The following is an 18,617-nucleotide window of genomic DNA, read 5'->3' as shown; positions in this document are numbered from 1 at the left end:
ACTGACACGGAAACCTCCTGCTGACCTCCCTCCCTCAGCTGATGGATCAGTGTCCCTCCACATTGAACAATACGCGGAGGACGTACTGAGAGGGTGACAGAGCTGGAGAATGTATACTGGGTGGGCCATTTCAACCTCACCAAGAGGGGATCAGCAGCAGCACTGCTGATCGAGATGGCCGTGTCCAAAAGGACACAGCTTCGAGACTGAGTCTGCACCGGGGCAGCGGGGAACGACGGAGAGGGAGAAACACATTTGACCTCATCTTCACCAACCTACTGCTGCAGACACATTGATGATGACCATATTGGGAACGGTTACTACCTCACACAGTATTCCGGGAGACAAGGTCACACATACATGCACGTACATATGAGAGATACTATCACCATGCTAAACGGGACAGATTTCGAATAGATCTAAATCTCATAACTGTCCTATGTGAGGTGATTCGGATCATTACCAACAGCAACAAAATTACACTCTAGAACAATTTCCATGTCACTACCTGGCATATGCTCCACTTTACCCTGCCTTTCAGGCCAAGGGATAAACCCTTGTTCAATGGAGAATACATGAGGGCCTGCCAAGAGCAGCACCAGCTACACCTCACAATGAGGTAACATTACCAATCAAGACCACTTACTGACCAAATAGCATAAACAGCCAGTGACAGACAGATCTAACCAACAAATCAGATCTCGTCTCTGCAATCCTATCACATGAAATCAGGGTGAATTGTGTGGTCAATCAAACAACTCACTGGAAGAGGAGGATCGAAAAATATCACCTTCCTCAGTGATGGAAGAGGCCAACACAACAATAGTAAAGATAAGGCTGAAACATTCACAACAATGTTCAGACAGAAGTATCGATGGGATGATCTATTTTAGTCTCCTCCAGAAGGCAGTCGTCAGCTAATTCAATTCATTTTTTGTATGATATCTCCAAGTGGCTGGAGGGATGGGATAATGCAAAAGCTGTCAGCCCTGAGAACATTCCATTCCAGCTGCTCCTGCAGGGATATTGCACTGGGACCTACCTGACAATGTGGGAAACTATCCAGGTGGGTCCTGTACACAAACAGACAAAACATCAGACAATCAATGACGCCCCATTGCTCTAATCCATATCACTAAGAAAGTGTTGCAATCTTATTGGAATCTACAGTGGAATCAAGTCGCATTTCCTCAGCACAAACCTGCTCACTGTAACTCAGTTTAGGCTCTGCCAGGGCCACTCATCCCTTGGGCACATTGAAGCCTTGGTTTAACGATGTACAACAAGAAAACACACAACTGAATTCTACACGTAAGGCGACAGTGACTGCATTTTTAACATTATCATAACTGCATTTGACCAAGTGTCGTATCCAGAATTAATGGCAAAACTAGAGCAAATAAGTCTCGTCTGCACTGGCTGAAGTTATACCTGGCACAAATGACGGTGGTTGGGGTTGGTGGAGAGCAGCCATCTCAGCAGCAGTTCCCCGAGGGGGGGTTTCTGGGTAAGCCTATAAATCAGAAATGGAAATGTAAGGCACCATACTCCTACAGGATGATCGGGATGCTCTCTCGTTAGACAGAGACAACTGGTGGTAATTTAGCTGGACAGTCATCATGCCTTAAGTGAGGGAGAGGTTGAGTAGGATAGTCCTGTAGTCACCCCAGTCAGTGCAGGAATTGAACCCACGTTGTTGGCATTAATATCTAGCCGTCCAACTGGTTGAGCTAACCGAGTCCTCACTCAGCTCCTTGTGGTAGATATTGTAATATTATTCCATTCAGATATGTTATTAAACATCTCGGAAGCAGGAGGAACGAGAAGCAAACTTCCTAAATCAGAGAGAGGGACAGTATCAGTGAGCAATAAGAGTGATCTCTGCCCTAGGCCCAATCATAAATGACCATCCCGACAGTGTAAATACACAAGTGGGGATGTTTGCCATTGATGTTTGCCAATGTTCAATGCCATTCATGATTTACTCAGATACTGAAGCAGTCCTTGTCTAAATGCAACAACACCTGGACATATGCAGGCGTGTGCCTAAAAGTGACAAGTACCATTTCCATTACAAATATACCAGACAACGATTTCCTCTAACAATACAAAATTGAACCGTATGCTCTAACGTTCAATGCCACCTCCATCACTGAACACCCAACTAGCAATATCCTGGGGATTACCGTTAACCAGAACTGGACTGAGCATATGATTCCATTACCCATTCCTGTAAAGGGCTTATGCTAAAACATCGACACTCCCGTACCTCAGATGTGGCCTGACCTGTTATGCTTTACCAGCGCCACACTTTGACGTATGAAAATTAATTGGCCACAAGAATATGCCAGGGGCTTGGAATCCTGCTGAAATAACTCACTTCATGATCTCCGAAAGCCTGTACCCCACCGATAAGACACATGTTGAATATGGGTTTGATGAAATACCCCCCCCCCCCCCCAATTTCCTTGGGTGAGTGCAGCTTCACCCTTCAGTCACTGATACTCAGTCGTAGCAACACCTGCCATCGACACGGTGATCAGCAGAAATTTACCAAGGCTCCTTACAACGTTTTTCTGAAGCCCGACCATCAATAAGGACAAGGGAAGCAGATACTTGGGACCCCCACCATGTTCGCGTTCTGTTCCAAGCCATTCATCATTATGATTGGGAAGTATATTGCTGTTCCTTCAGTGTTACTGTTTCAAGGGCCCTCCCGAATGCTATTAGAAGTCTAACTACAACACATGGACTGCAGTGGTTCAGTGTGGCAGCTCACCACCACCTTCTCAAGGGCAACAAGAGACGGACAATAAATACTGTCCCAATCATATTCTATGAATAAATTAAAATGAAAAATATTGTCCAAACATGCCCAATGCTGGACACTATGCTTTGGGTTTTGTGAGCTCAGGCTGATTGGGTTCAGTCCGTAACTTGCTTGTTTTGAACAGCTGAAGGGATAACTCTTCAGTCTCTCAGAGGCATGGCCTACATACCGAGCATCACACAGACATTGACATTCACACCCAACGTCACTGAGCACTGAGATAGACATAAGCAATGCAAAATATATTTATATCTGACTAACATGCTTAAACACACATTGAAATTGTTATCAAAAAATGATTATGATTGAATATTACCAGGGAGAAAGTGAGAACTGCAGATGCTGAAGATCAGAGTAAAAAAATCTGCTTCTGAAAAACCACAGCCGTTCAGGCAGCATCTGAGGAGCAGGAGAGTCGACTATTAGTTCACAACATTAATACAAAGGAAAATAATTGCGTATTTTCAAAATTCTTGCACTTAATAATAATATGGTCTTGGTGTGGGAATGATATTCATCATTTCAATGTTCCTTACTGTGAATTGGGCACTGTTTACATCATATTGTTGTTATAAAAGTGAACAGAATAAATGGGTGGATGTTGTGCTTATTGGACAATCTAAAATCTGGTATTATGAAAGGATGTCGGGACTTCAGTGAAGAGACTTTGCTGTTAATGATTAGAACAATGCTGTAAACATTTACACAGAGATTTCCAGCTCAAGTCACACACAAGGACGTTTGGGCTGGAATGATGCTGGCCATCAATGGAGCTGCACAATTCTGTTTCGATATTAACATACATTGAATCAATCATAAACTAAATCCAGTGCAAGCTGCCATGTTATGCAGGAGACCATCACCTTTACAACACCGTCATTCAGGATCGGGTCCAAGGTTCAGAGTTACAGAGTTTAGGGACACACCAGAAGAAATATACTTGCAAGACATGGCTGTTTAAGGTCATTGTTATAAATATTGAACTGCGTCTGGACCAGCACCATGTGCGAATCCATTGACCAGTCTGCCCCACACACATCTCCCCGTTGTTCAGGTATGTCTCTAACCAGTCTATTGTGAGGGATTGTGTGAGTGACTGCCCAGCTCCAGTTTGGAAGCTCTCTGGACAGATTTTGGAGATGGCCAGTGTTTTGGAGGTCGTGGTGAGGGCCAGTAACACTGTGTCTGAATTCAGGCTTTTCCTCAAAATCATTTCCAACAGCTTTGCTGCCTGCGAGATGGTGTGTTAACTGATCTGAACATGAATAGGCTGTTTACTACAGTCACTGAATTGTGTAATATTTAGGTGTGCGCTCTGGTATTTCAATTATTGTTCACTTTAATTTTTTTCAAATGAAAAATGTTGATATTTGGTTTATTTTAAAATATGCAAGAAATAAAGTGATATTAACTCTTCACTATACAAAATGTAAAATTGACCTGTTGCAAATTTCCCACAGACTAGTCAAGCAACAATCAATATTGTCTGTAAAGCAGGATTCTGTGAACAGAACTATGTCCCATGCAACATCACCATCCTAACTGGGAGGTTCTGTCCCAATGAAAGAGAACAGCCAGGCAGAAGAAGGCAGGTCCTTGCAATGTAGGGCAGCATGGCGGCTCAGCGGTTAGCACTGTTGCCTTACAGCACCAGGGATCTAGGTTCGATTCAAGACTTGGGCAACTGCCTGTGTGGAGTTGACACATTCTCCCTGTGTCTGTGTGGGTTTCCTCCCACAGTCCAAATATGTGCAGCTCAGGTGAATTGGCAATGGTGGTGGGTTGCTCTTTGGAGGGTAAATTTGGACTGGTTGGGCCGAAGAGTCTGTTCCCACACTGTATGGAATCTATTCTAATCATAGTGCTCAGCATTGATGCTGGATCCTGTGGCTGCTGGACGGCTCTGCCGCAGGTTTTGCGGGAATCAATAAAAGGGAAACCTGTAATTAACCACATTGTCACCTTTCTGCCTGCTGCAGATACACCTCTTCATTTCACATCTGTGACAATGGTCACTACACAGTCCTTACAGGGAGCAAAAAGCTATCTTCACATTTTGCACACCCTCCACACAATGATACATACTGAATGGTACAGACTTTAAACAGGTTAAGCAACTAATGACGATGCATCCATGAGGCACAATGGCCCTTTGGCGCCGGCAGCAGCATTGTATTCTGTACAACTCACACAGTCTGCAACTTCCTGGAGCGACATACCTCCCACTGTACAGTAACCATCACGGCCTGACACACCTCCCACTGCACAGTCACTATCACACCCCGACAGACCTCCCACTGTACAGCAACCATTCGGGGTCCAACATACCTCCCACTGTACAGTAACGATCACGGTCCGACATATCTCCCACTGTACAGTAACGATCACGGCCCGACCTGCTCCCCATTGTACAGTAACCATCACGGCCCGACATACCTCCCACTGTACAGTAACAATCATGGACCGACATATCTCCCACTGTACAGTACCCATCACGGCCCAACATAACTCCCATTGAACGGTAACCTTCACGGCCGGACATTCCTCTCACTGCACAGTAACCATCACACCCCAACATAACTCAAAGTGTACAGTAACCATCACGGCCCTATATCTCCCAAAGTACAGTAACCATCACGCCCCGAAATACCTCCCACTGTACAGTAACCATCACACCCCAACATACCTCCCACTGTACAGTAACCATCACGGCCCGACATACCCCCCAATGTATAGTAACCATCATGGCCCCAAATACCTCCCACTGTACAGTAACCATCACACCCCGACATACCTCCCACTGTACAGTAACCAACACGGCCCGACAGACCTCCCAAAGTACAGGATCCATCACGGTCCGACACTCCTCCCACTGTACAGTAAACGCCACGACTCTATACATCCCACCGTCCAGGAACCATCACAGCCTGACAACGCACCCAGCATCCAGGAGACATCACGCTGTACAGTAACCATCACGACCCGACATACCTCCCACTGTACAGTAACAATCATGGACCGACATACCTCCCAATGAACAATAACTGTCACGGCACCACATACCTCCCACTGTACAGTAACAATTACGGCCTAACATACATCCCACTGAACAGTAACCATCCCAGCCCGACATACTTCCCACGGTACAGTAACCATAAGGGCCCGTCATAACTCCCCCTGTACGGTAACCATCACGTTCGACATACCTCCCACTGTACAGTAACCGGACGTTCTAACATACCTCCCTGTGTACAGGAACCATCACGACCCGACATACCTCCCATTGTACAGGAACCATCACGACCCGACATACCTCCCATTGTATAGGAACCATCACGACCCGACATACCTCCCATTGTACAGGAACCATCACGACCCGACATACCTCCCATTGTACAGGAACCATCACGACCCGACATACCTCCCACTGTACAGTAACCATCACACCCCGACATACCTCCCACTTCACAGTAACCATCACGGCCTGACATACCTCCCATTGTACAGTAACCATCACGATCCAACATACCTCCCACTGTACAGTAACTATCATGGTCCGACATATCTCCCACTGTACAGTAACCATCACGACCCGACATACCTCCCACTGTACAGTAACCATCACACCCCGACATACCTCCCACTTCACAGTAACCATCACGGCCTGACATACCTCCCATTGTACAGTAACCATCACGATCCAACATACCTCCCACTGTACAGTAACTATCATGGTCCGACATATCTCCCACTGTACAGTAACTATCACAGCCCGACATATTTCCCACTGCACATTAACCATCACGGCCCGACATACCTCCCAAAGTACAGTAACCATCACGGCCCGACATACCTCCCAAAGTACAGTAACCATCACGGTTCGACATACCTCCCACTGTACAGTAGCAATCATGCCCCAACATACCTCCTACTGTACAGTAGCTATCATGGCTCGACATACCTCCCACTGTACAGTCACTATCACGGTCCGACATACCTCCCACTGTACAGTAACCATCACGGCCTGACATACCTCCTACTGTGCAGTAACAATCACGGCCTGACATACCTCCCACTATACAGTAGCTATCATGGCTCGACATATCTCCCACTGTACAGTAACCATCACGGCCCAACATACCTCCCACTGCACCGTAACTATCACAGCCTGACATACCTCCCACTGTTCAGTAACCGTCACGGCCATATACCTCCCACAGTACAGTAACCACCACTCTCCGACACACCTCCCGCTGGACACGAACCATCACAGTCCGACATAGCACCCACTGTCCAGTAGCCATCACGGCACGACGTACCTCCCACTGTACAGTAACAATCATGGCCCGACATACCTCCCAATGTACCGTAATAATTGCGGTCCAACATACCTCCCACTGTACAGTAACCATCACACCCCGACATACCTCCCAATGTACAGTAACCATCACACCCCGACATACCTCCCACTGTACAGTAACCACCACGGCCCAAAATACCTCCCACTGTACAGTAAGCATCACAGTCCGACATACCTCCCACTGTGCAGTAACCATCACGTCCCGGCATACCACCCATTGTACATTAACCATCACGGCCCGACACACATCCCATTGCACAGAAACCAACACGGGAAGACATACCTCCCACTGTACAGTAACCCCCATGGCCAGGCATACCTCCCACTGTACACTAACCGTCACGGCCCGACATACCTCCCACTGTACACTAACCGTCACTGCCCGACATACCCACCACTGTACAGTAACCGTCACGGACTGACATACCTCCCACTGTACAGTAATCATCACGGTCCAACATACCTCCCACTGTACAGTAACCATTAATGCCGTCAAACCTCTCATTGCACAGTAACCTACAGGGCCAGACATACCTCTTAACCATCACGGTCCGACATATCTCCCACTGTACAGTAACCATCACACCCCGACATACCTCCCATTGTACAGTAACCATCACGACCCGACTTACCTCCCATTGCCCAGTTACGAACACGGCCAGACATACCTCCCACGGTACACTAACTATCACGGTCCGACATACCTCCCCCTGTACAGTAGCCATCACGGACGACATACCTCCCATTGCCCAGTAACTAACACGGCCAGACATACCTCCCATGGTACACTAACTATCACGGTCCGACATACCTCGCACTGGACAGTAACCATTATGGTCTTATATTCCTCCCACTGTACACTAACCGTCATGGTCCGACATACCTCCCACTGTACAGTTACCATCACGGCCCGCCATACCTCCCACTGTCCAGTAACCGTCATGTCCCGACATACCTCCCACTGTACAGTGATGTGGGATCAGCAGTCACTTAGTATGGAGAACTGCCTGGTCATATAAGACAGAGTAATGGTGGAACAGTGTTTTTGTGACTGTAGATCTGTAAATAGATTGGCGGAGTTGCAGATTGTGAGGATGATTGCCACAGAAACAGCAATATATAGGTCAGCTGCAGACTTCGACAGAGAAAACACAAATGTAACTTCATTTGTACAATTGTGACATGATGCATTTTGGAAGGTCTAATAAAGGATAGAAGTGGATGGAAAAACTACTGATTGCATCAACATCCGAAGTGATCTTGGTGTACAGCTCCACAGTTCCCTGAAAGTAATAACACGGGTGGAGAGGGTGATCAAGAAGACTGATGGCAAGCTTGCAAACATGCATCGGAGTGTGTAGCATGAAAATTAGCAGGTCATATTGTAGCTGTAGAGAAAGTTATTTCGAGGTACATTTAGAATATTGTGTGCACTCTTGGTTGCCACACAATGTTGAAGTGTTGGAGAGTGGATGGAAAAGTTTTACCAGCATGTTGTCTGGTTTGGAGGGTATTTGCCAGAAGGAGAAATTGAACATACGTGGTTTGTTTGCACCTGGGCATCATTGGCTATGGGGCTACCGGATAGATATTTACAAAATTATCAAAGCCATAGGTAGAAGGACAGTTAGAGGCTTTTTTTTCTCTCAGAGAAGAAATATCAATTACTCTGGACTGTAGGTTTTTGGTAAAAGTGAGAAAGTTCAGGGGATGTGATCGGTAAGATTTTTTTTACTGTTCCAGACAGAATGTGGAAGTGCCTGGAATGCACTGATCGAGGGGAAGAAGCCAATATAGCAAGGTTTAAGAGGGATCTTGGCACAAGTATAAGTATGTAGGGAATAGAATGACGTCAAAGATATTGGAGCAAATACTTTTGTTTTAACTTTGGAAAGACATCATGTGTCAGTACGGGCTTGCTGGGTTGAAGGGCCTGTTCCTGTGCTGGACTGTTCTTTAAGTCAGGATTTGCGCGCGGGAGTGGCGGGATGCTCACTGAATGATTACTGATGATCAACAGCAACATTATTGTGGATCCCACCGACCACTCCCACACGCCCCCTCCCCCCAAATTGCAGCTTCATATCCTCCCCCACTGTTGGAAAGCTCAATATGGAGAATTTGACATGAAAGTCAGACCTGGTACCTGGTGACTCCATCTCGCTGCTCGCTCCTGCAGACAGCTTCTCGGGAACACTGCATGAACAGAAGCTGCACGTACTACACACCCACCAATGCTGGCATCTGACACATTCCAGCCTCAGTATGCCATCCCAGCACATCTCCGACCCACTGACAGTACGCTTGTTTACTTCAATGCTGCAGCTCAGGGTGCACTGACAACTCTCATTGCAATGCTGCTGCAAAGACACTGTGCTTAAGGACACACACCCAACTCATGGACTGTCCCTCTGGGCTGATCACTCCGTGTTTGTACACAGTCAATGCTGCTGCATGAACACTGTGCTCCGGGATACTCACCCAGATCATAGATTGACCATCTGGACTGCTCATTCTGTTTCTAAACACACTCACTTTGAGCGAACTTGGATGCTCACAGAATTATTGCCTTGTCTTAAGCTGCCCTCAACAGTGTTTCCCCTCAGCTAGAGCTACCAGGCTCACCCGCCTGCTGTATTGCCTTGGTGTTTAGCGCAGACACAAACCCAGAACGCTTAATATCATTGTCCACAGTCAGTCACGGTGCCCAGCACACTGAGTCAAGTAGAGTCTCAAATCCCAGTCTGGGATCTTGAACACAGTCAGTCTGCCTCTCGTGGTTGTTAGGGTCAGGATCCTTCCTCTGTGAGGGGGTGAGGATTTGAATGTTGGGCTGTCTCATAACTCTCTTTCTGCTCTATTGTGGGATAGTTCCTCCTGGAATAAGAGAATTATCAAGAGGTATTAGGGAGGTGGAAGTGGTTGGTACAGCTGTTAGTGCTGGGACAGCTGAGGGAAAGGTGGAGAGGTTTCCTGAGTGAGTGAGTGAGTGGGCAGCACAGACACCAGGCAGAGCTGGCGAGCGGGACAGAGAAGAGGTTAGAGAGAAACCGAGAGAAGGTGCTGCATTCAGTGAGAGTCGGAGAACATGAGTCTTGGTTGGAGGTGGGTGCAGTAACAGCGAGAGAGAGAGAGGGCAAGGTCACAAAGTGCAGATGTTGGCACTTCCCCTGGTCACTGACGTCCTCCCTACACTGTTTGGCATTCACCCAGAAGGCTGGCATCTTACTGGCCCACTTGTCAATCACAGACAAGCTAGCAGGTCTGGTGTCATGGCTTCCCCTGCCAGTCAAAGAGTCATAAACATGTTCAGCATGGAAACAGACCATTCGGTCCAACCCATCCATGCCGACCAGATATCCCAATTCAATCCAGTCCCACCTGCCAGCACCCGGCTCATATCCCTCCAAACCCTTTCTATTTAGATACCCATCCAAATGCTTCGTTGATGTTGCAATTGTACCAGCCGCCACCACTTCTTCTGGAAGCTCATTCCGTACACTCACCCGCCTCTGTGTGAAAAAGTTGCCCCTTAGGTCTTTTTTATATCTTTCCCCTCTCACCCTAAACCTATGCCCTCTAGTTCTAGACGTCCCCACCCCAGGGAAAAGAGTTTGTCTATTTATCCTGGAGGAAGATAATGTCCCTGTCCTGCACCATGCCATCCACCAGAACCTCAGGGGCTCAGCCACAAAGTGGGGCCCTCAGTTTACACCTTTCCCAAACGCCGCCATCATGTCCACAGCAATTTCAGTTTGCCAATCCAAGAATGCAATGACTTATTTAAAATTGGCATCTGTAGCAGGGAATCCGGTACAATCTGGGATACGTGGGCAGTGGACACATATAACGAAGCGGAAAATAATCATTGGGCTCGTATCAGATGAAAGAAGGGACATTGAGGCAGGACAGGTAGTTAATGAGACATATTGAGGATGTTATCATGAGAACATTCACTGAGAGTTGTGGAGACAAACCTTCCATGAAAATGACAGAAATTAAATTGGCCAAGTCAAAAGTTTCAGGCCCTTTTCTTGTGCAGATTTTGTCGTGCAAACAATTATAAGTTATATACTTAAAGAGAGTGAGGGCCTATAAAGGAGATTCACATCATTAAAAGAAGCTAGGTAGAAAAGTCCCCGGCCATATTTGCTCATTATTCATCTTTTTCGGTTCCTCACTGAATAGAGGCAAAGTGTCAGAGACCTGCTGATATTGTAGCTTAGTTTAGTATGAAGCAAGGGGCTGACTGAATACTTACATATCGGAATTCTGCGAGGCAGGAAGAATGGACCCTTCGAAAGTCCCAAAGGAATCCAGGACTGTCAGCCTGAATTGCTGCAGGGAAAGCTGTATGTAATTAATCTGGCTATTTGGTTTTCATGCAGAGACTCGTACAGTTGATGTGAATTACTTGATTTGATAAGCGAACAAATAGCAGTCTGCTTAAAAATGGAAGCTATGAGCTCCAGTTGAATGTCCCAAGCAACCTGGAGAAGTGCAAGTCAAGTCATTTAGGGACAGCATTCAATGGAAAGAATACACAATAAATGAACGTACTGTTAGTGTGGGCAGATCCTAGTACAAATACCTCCCTATTTCTCCTTTTTTTAAGCTTTGACAAAGGGTCAGTTAGACTCGAAATGTCAGCTATTTTCTCTCCTTATAGTTGCTGCCATACCTTTGAGAGGTTCCAGCATTTTCACTTTTGGCTTCAGATTCCAGCATCCGCAGTAATTTGCTTTTACCCTGAAGATAGCCGGCATCGTCAATAATCTCAATAAGGCAGCAAATGGCACCATTTCCTCTCTCAGTTCAAGTCTAGAATGTAAGAGCAGGAAGCTTATACAAGAACTGTATAAATAGCCAGATCAATTACAGCCTGTGTGCTGCATGTAATTCTGGTCACTATATCACATGGAAGGATGGAATTAGAATGGAGAGTGTACAGGAGGAATATGAAGATTGCAGATGCTGGAAATTAGAGTCAAAGAGTGTGGTGTGAGAAAGGCACAGCAGGTCAGGTAGCATCAGAATGCCAGAGAAATGATGTTTTGAGCATGTTTCACTCTTGGAGGTGGTACAGAAGAGATTTGTTATCATGGGAAACTGATAATGCAGTTATGAGGAAAGGTTGAAGTGGAGGATACTGAGAGGAGATTCGATTAGCCTGCACGTGTTATCAAGGGCCTGGATAGAGAGGGAGAGACTGTCTTCTTCTTATTGGAGACCTCAGTTACCAGCAGAAAATATTTAATTTAATTGGTTGAAATATTAGAAAAGTGGATAGGAAAGTTGTTATTTCACCCAGAGTAAGGAAGGGATCTGGGAGTCATGCATGGAAGCGGAGTCGAGGGAGAAACTCCGGAAAATTTTAAAAATGTGCCTTGGTCTAAACCTGAAGTCCTACAGTCTCTGTGGAATCACAACAATGATTTTTATTATTTTGGAAAGGATGAAGCTGGGTTCCACCTTCTTTTTAGTCAGTGCAGACAATTTCGAGAGTAATCTGTGTTGTAGAAATTTCTGATATTTAGACAATATCTAGAGAATCAATACAATGGGATTGGGGAGAGGACAGAGATGAGTAGTGTGTAAATTGATTAGCATCACAAAAATACTGATTCCAGCCTTTAAATACAATGCTACTTCACTGTCGTGGCATTTTTCTCCTTCTTGTATAAAAGCTGAAAGCCTTTGATTATTCGGTTCTCAGTCTTGGTCACACTGCAGTCATATCTGTCTTGTTTCATTCTATTTGTTCTACTGTTTCATTGGCCTTGTTGAAAATACAGGAAGGAATTTGGGGACGACAGCAAGTACCAGAAACCATGATGAATGTAAATTCGGTAAAAGTTTACAGCGATAGGAAGGCGTACGAAGACAGTGGGATATTACAGAGATATGGATTGTTCTAGGGGTTGAAGGAGATTAGAATGACAAAGATAGTTTTAGGTTTTGGTTGAAGTGAAAGGTTAGCTGGACCAGCCAGATCAATATATTGTCAACTGTAAACTTGCAAAGAGAAACTCTCCACAAAACCTGATGAAAATGATTTCCGTGTCTGTCTGTATCAGAGAAAGAATCCACCGGATGTGGGAGATGGTGGGAGGGCTGAGTGGCATTGTGAGAAGTGGTTAAGGCACACAAGGCCTACAGATAGAGCCCACACTGTGACAGGTGAACTGATCTGTCCGACCGTATAGATTCGGGTCAATGATGCAGACTGAATTCATACCAGATGAAATAAGTTTAGTTTTCATTAAATACTTTTGAATTGTAATATTTCGGAAGTGACAACTTAATCTTATCTGATGCTCTGTTGAGTTGACCCTGGTCAAGTATTCCCACCTGGGAATTGCTGTCTTTCAGCAGTCATTTCTGTTGTAACAATGACAGTTCGGAATCACATGCAGATATGGATACAGAATAGGTAAGTACATTCAACTGAACAAGCCCAGCGCATTATGAATTTATAGCGACTCACATCTATTCTGGAAATGAGTCCCACATTCAGACCAGGTAAATCCCACACTTCCTGCCTTGCCTGCATATTGTCAGCTGCTCTCACCTATACTAGAACTGATCTCCCAAATATGATTTGGAAGATTACAGACTCTGTCCAGCCTTTGTGGGTTCAGCTGCTCGCACCTATTCCTGTATGGAGTCCCACAGTTAGAACAGGCAGATCCCAAACTCAATAATACATCCATACATTTGCAGTTTAAGAGCATGTTCCTCTTCAAACTATAGTCAAACATGGAAACTAAAGATTATTTTCTCTGCGCCTATAGGTATCAGTCTCTGTGACATCCCTAATGTTCTGTCACCCTTCCCATCTCTGTAAATCCTCTACTTTCTACAAACAGTCATACATTTATGAGATTCTCGAAATACAAAATCTACCACTACCACGAAAAGCCTTTCCTCCTCCTGGAGAAGGTCACAGACATACAGGCCGATCAAGCTTGTGAATGAGATTAGAGATAATAAGGACGTTATAGGCGAAGGGGTTTGAGATAGAGAGCTTGCAGAAGACAAAAGAAAACCTTGTATTGGCACTGCAGGAGATTAATATGACGAGGTCCTCCTGAAACACATGTGACTTTTCTTGAAAGATGTCATAGAGAGTATTGCAGTAGTGAGAGGAATTTCAGAGACAGTGAGATTTGTACAGGCTAATGAAGATTCGACATACATAGAGGGTTCTTTTGATCTGGTGTCGATTACAGAAATAAGGACGGCTGGAGGTGTTTCCACAGATAGGGTGGGATTTAGAATGAGGACGCTCCAGAGATGGGGAGCTGTGTAGGGACAGAAGGTAGTTACAGAATCGGGAGTGCTGTAGGGACAAGAGGTTTTTACACAGAAGATCGCACATTGGAGCACGTTAGGCAACAGGGAAACTTGTAGTGATTTGAGGAAGTTTAAGAGATGGGCAGATTTGTGAGGGACAGAGAAAGATTAGATTACTTACAGTGTGGAAACAGACCCTTCAGCCCAACAAGGCCACACTGCCCCGCCCCGCCAAAGCACAACCCACCCATACCCCTACCCCTTACCTAACACTACGGGGAATTTAGCATAGCCAATTCACCTGAATTGTGCATCTTTGGCCTGTGGGAGGAAACCGGAGCTCCCGGAGGAAACCCACGCAGACACGGGGAGAACGGGCAAACTCGACACAGTCAGTCGCCTGAGGCGGGAATTGAACCCGGGCCTCTGGTGCTGTGAGGCAGCAGTGCTAACCACTGTGCCACCGTGCCGCCCTCGAAGGTGCACTGTATAATGAAGAGTGTAATGACTGGAGGAGGTTATGGAGATCATGAGATCTATCAGGGCGGGAAGGAGTTAGTGACATTGATCGACTGATGATTGTGTCTGCTGGAGGAGATTGTAAAGATCGGGAGCTTTCTATGTATCAGAGTAATTACAGACAAAGCTGTAAGGCCTTGAGAATTATTACATAGAGAGGCAGTATTTAGAGGAGATTGCAGAGAAAGGAGGTTTATAAAATGGCCTGTATGAGTAACAGAGATAAGTAGGGGTACTTTGACTGATGGATGTTTCAGAGGTAAAAACGGATCGCACAGGATCAATGAGGTTATGGAGACACATTAGTATTAGAGTTGGAGAACTCTTGAGATATCTCACCAATTCCCACAGAAATCTTAAGGCAAGAAGGGTGTCATTTGAACCATGATGTTTGCACCAGCTCTTCATCTGAGTTGATTACAGAGTAGTGATCTTTTGCTTTCTCCAGTACCATTACACATTTATAAAGGTTTGTGAGAAGAATTGTAGCTTGGGTGCTCGCTGCTGTGGTTCTGTTCGCCGAGCTGGGAATTTGTGTTGCAGACGTTTCATCCCCGTCTAGGTGACATCCTCAGTGCTTGGGAGCTTCCTGTGAAGCGCTTCTGTGATGTTTCCTCTGGCATTAATAGTGGTTTGTCTCTGCCGCTTTCCAGTTGTCACTTCCAGCTGTCCACTGCAGTGGTCGGTATATTGGGTCCAGGTCGATGTGTTTGTTGATAGAATCTGTGGATGAGTGCCATGCCTCTTGGAATTCCCTGGCTGTTCTCTGTTTGGCTTGTCCTATAATAGTGGTGTTGTCCCAGCCAAACTCATGTTGATTTTCATCTGCTTGTGTGGCTACTAAGGATAGCTGGTCGTGTCGTTTCGTGGCTAGTTGGTGTTCATGGATGCGGATCGTTAGCTGTCTTCCTGTTTGCTCTATGTAGTGTTTTGTGCAGTCCTTGCATGGGATTTTGTACACTACGTTGGTTTTGCTCATGCTGGGTATAGGGTCCTTCGTTCTGGTGAGTTGTTGTCTGAGAGTGGCTGTTGGTTTGTGTGCTGTTATGAGTCCTAGTGGTCGCAGTAGTCTGGCTGTCAGTTCAGAAATGTTCTTGATGTATGGTAACGTGGCTAGTCCTTTGGGGTGCGGCATGTCCTCATTCAGTTGTCTTTCCCTTACGCATCTGTTGATGAAATTGCATGGGTATCCGTTTTTGGCGAATACATTGTAGAGGTGTTCATCTTACTCCTTTTGCAGTTCTGGTGTACTGCAGTGTGTTGTGGCCTTTTCAACCGTGTCTTGATGCAACTTCTTTTGCGTGTGTTTGGGTGGTTGCTTTCGTAGTTCAGGACTTGGTCTGTGTGTGTGGCTTTCCTGTACACCTTTGTGGTGAATTCTCCGTTCAGTGTTCTGCCACACACGCGGATGACAAGCAACATGAGTTCGACTGGGACAACAATACTATCATAAGACACGCCAATCAAAGAACAGCCAGGGAATTCCTAGAGGCATGGCACTCATCCACAGACTCTATCAACAAACACATCAACCTGGACCCAAGAGACCGGCCACTGCAGCGGACAGCTGGAACTGACTACCGGAAGCGGCAGAGACAAACCACTACAAATGCCGGAGGAAAGATCACAGAACCGCTTCACAGGAGGCTCCCAAGTACTGAGGATGTCACCAAGACAGTGGAGGAAATGTCTGCAACACAAATTCCCAGCTCGGCAAACAGAACCACAACAATTACACATTTCATTTAGTCGCAATAATCATCTAATTCCCTCTTGAAAAATTCCATTGAACATCCGTTTACGACACTTCTAAGTGTATCCTAAATACTCGCCAAGTTAAAAGGTTCTTACTTCTATCATAGTTCCCCTATTGTACATAACCTGAAATCTGTGTCCTCTCATTTTGTGAGTGGGTACCGTTTTATCCAATCTAATCTATTCAGTCTGCCTATGAGTTTGAAAAACTTCATCCGATCTCCTCTTAGCCACCTTCACTTCATTGAGAACAGTTCCAACAGTGTGACTTCATAACTGATCTTACTCATTCCTGGAAGTATTCTTTCAGATCAGTTCTTTCTCCTTTCCAATGGGGTTATATCCTTCCGATCATGGGACACAGTTGAAGTCGAATGTGTTTGATGCAAGCTCAACATCACCTCTTTACTCTTGAACTGTCAGTATTTATAAAGACAGGAACACTGTGTGCTTTGCCAATGTTTAATGTCCTACAAACTTCAATGGTCTTTGCACATCATGTGCTTCTGTTTTCCTGCCTATTTTATATTGTATTTTAATGTTCTTGATAGAAAGTTGCATTTTCTCATGTTTCAATGTGCCAAACTTCATCAATCACCTCTCTACTGTTTCTAAGAAGTTGGCAATGTAAGTTTAGAGTTCGACAACGTTTTCCTCACAGTTTACATTTTTTAAGTGCTGTGTAAACTGTAAACTTTGAATGGGTCCCTGCACACCAGATGTACATCGTTCATAAATATCAAAATGAATGAGGTCCCCCAAACTGAATCCTATGGAACTTTACTGAAAATCTATCTCCAGCCTGAATTAAAAATCTAGTGACCATTCCTCTCGTTTTCCTACCAATCAGTCAATTTAGTTTCCAAATTGATACAGTCCCTTTTATTCCGTGAATGAATGGATGAACGAATGATTTAATGTCACACATAACGAGGGAAAAACAGAGAAACATGTTTGTTGCCTGTGCCACAAAGATATTCCTCATCAATTTTGAACCTTTCTAGTGACAGAGTTTCCTCTTCTGTCACCATGGCCTGGGTGAGTTCGGCCACGTTGGTAAAGACAGAGATGAAGTATTCAACTCACACTCAGCCATTCTCCTTCTTCTCAGTACAAATCATTTTTCAAGTGTTGAATCAGCTTTACTCCACCTTTCCGAATGCTCCCTTACAGGTGTGACAACTTTATGTTGGCTCCCCGTTTCCTCATAAATTTCTCCGCTCTACCATCTCTACCCTAAACCTTCAGCATTTCTCCTGGTTCACAATTCTGTTCTCTATCTGTTCAATTGTTCTTCTTCACCTTAAACTTTTGATCCATTGTCATCGAGGGAGCGTTGGGTTTGTTTACCCTGCCTTTCCTGTGTGAGGAACTATTCCTCAAACGGACCCATGTCATTGAAGGGAGCCCATTGTTCAATTTTTCTTTTTCTGACCAACTTGGTGCTCTGGTCATTCCTTCCCAGATTCATTCTTGCTCCACTGAAGGCAGCTCTCAGTCAATTGATTTTTCTCAAACTCAGTCAATGCACAACATTCTCTACCATCATCCTGAGTGTTACAATACAATGATCATCGTGCCAGAAAATGTTCCCGCCTGATACTGGATGCACTCTCCCCATCTCTTTTCCAAGGTTCAACAGTACATGGCCCCTTGGAGTGGACACATACTCCTGCAGTATGCACCCCTCCATGCATTCCGTCACTGCCCAGACACGGTCAGTATCCCAGTCTGTATTTGGATAATGCAAGTTTCTCAACACGATCACGTTGCCATCTCTGTACCCTTTTCACTAGTTGCTGGCCTACAGACGGTCCCTCACAGCGTAACTTTTTACTTTTTGTTCTATAGGTCCAG

The sequence above is a fragment of the Chiloscyllium punctatum genome, chromosome 4, assembly GCF_047496795.1.
Source record: "Chiloscyllium punctatum isolate Juve2018m chromosome 4, sChiPun1.3, whole genome shotgun sequence".
Taxonomy (NCBI): domain Eukaryota; kingdom Metazoa; phylum Chordata; class Chondrichthyes; order Orectolobiformes; family Hemiscylliidae; genus Chiloscyllium; species Chiloscyllium punctatum.
This window is presented reverse-complemented; position numbering follows the sequence as displayed.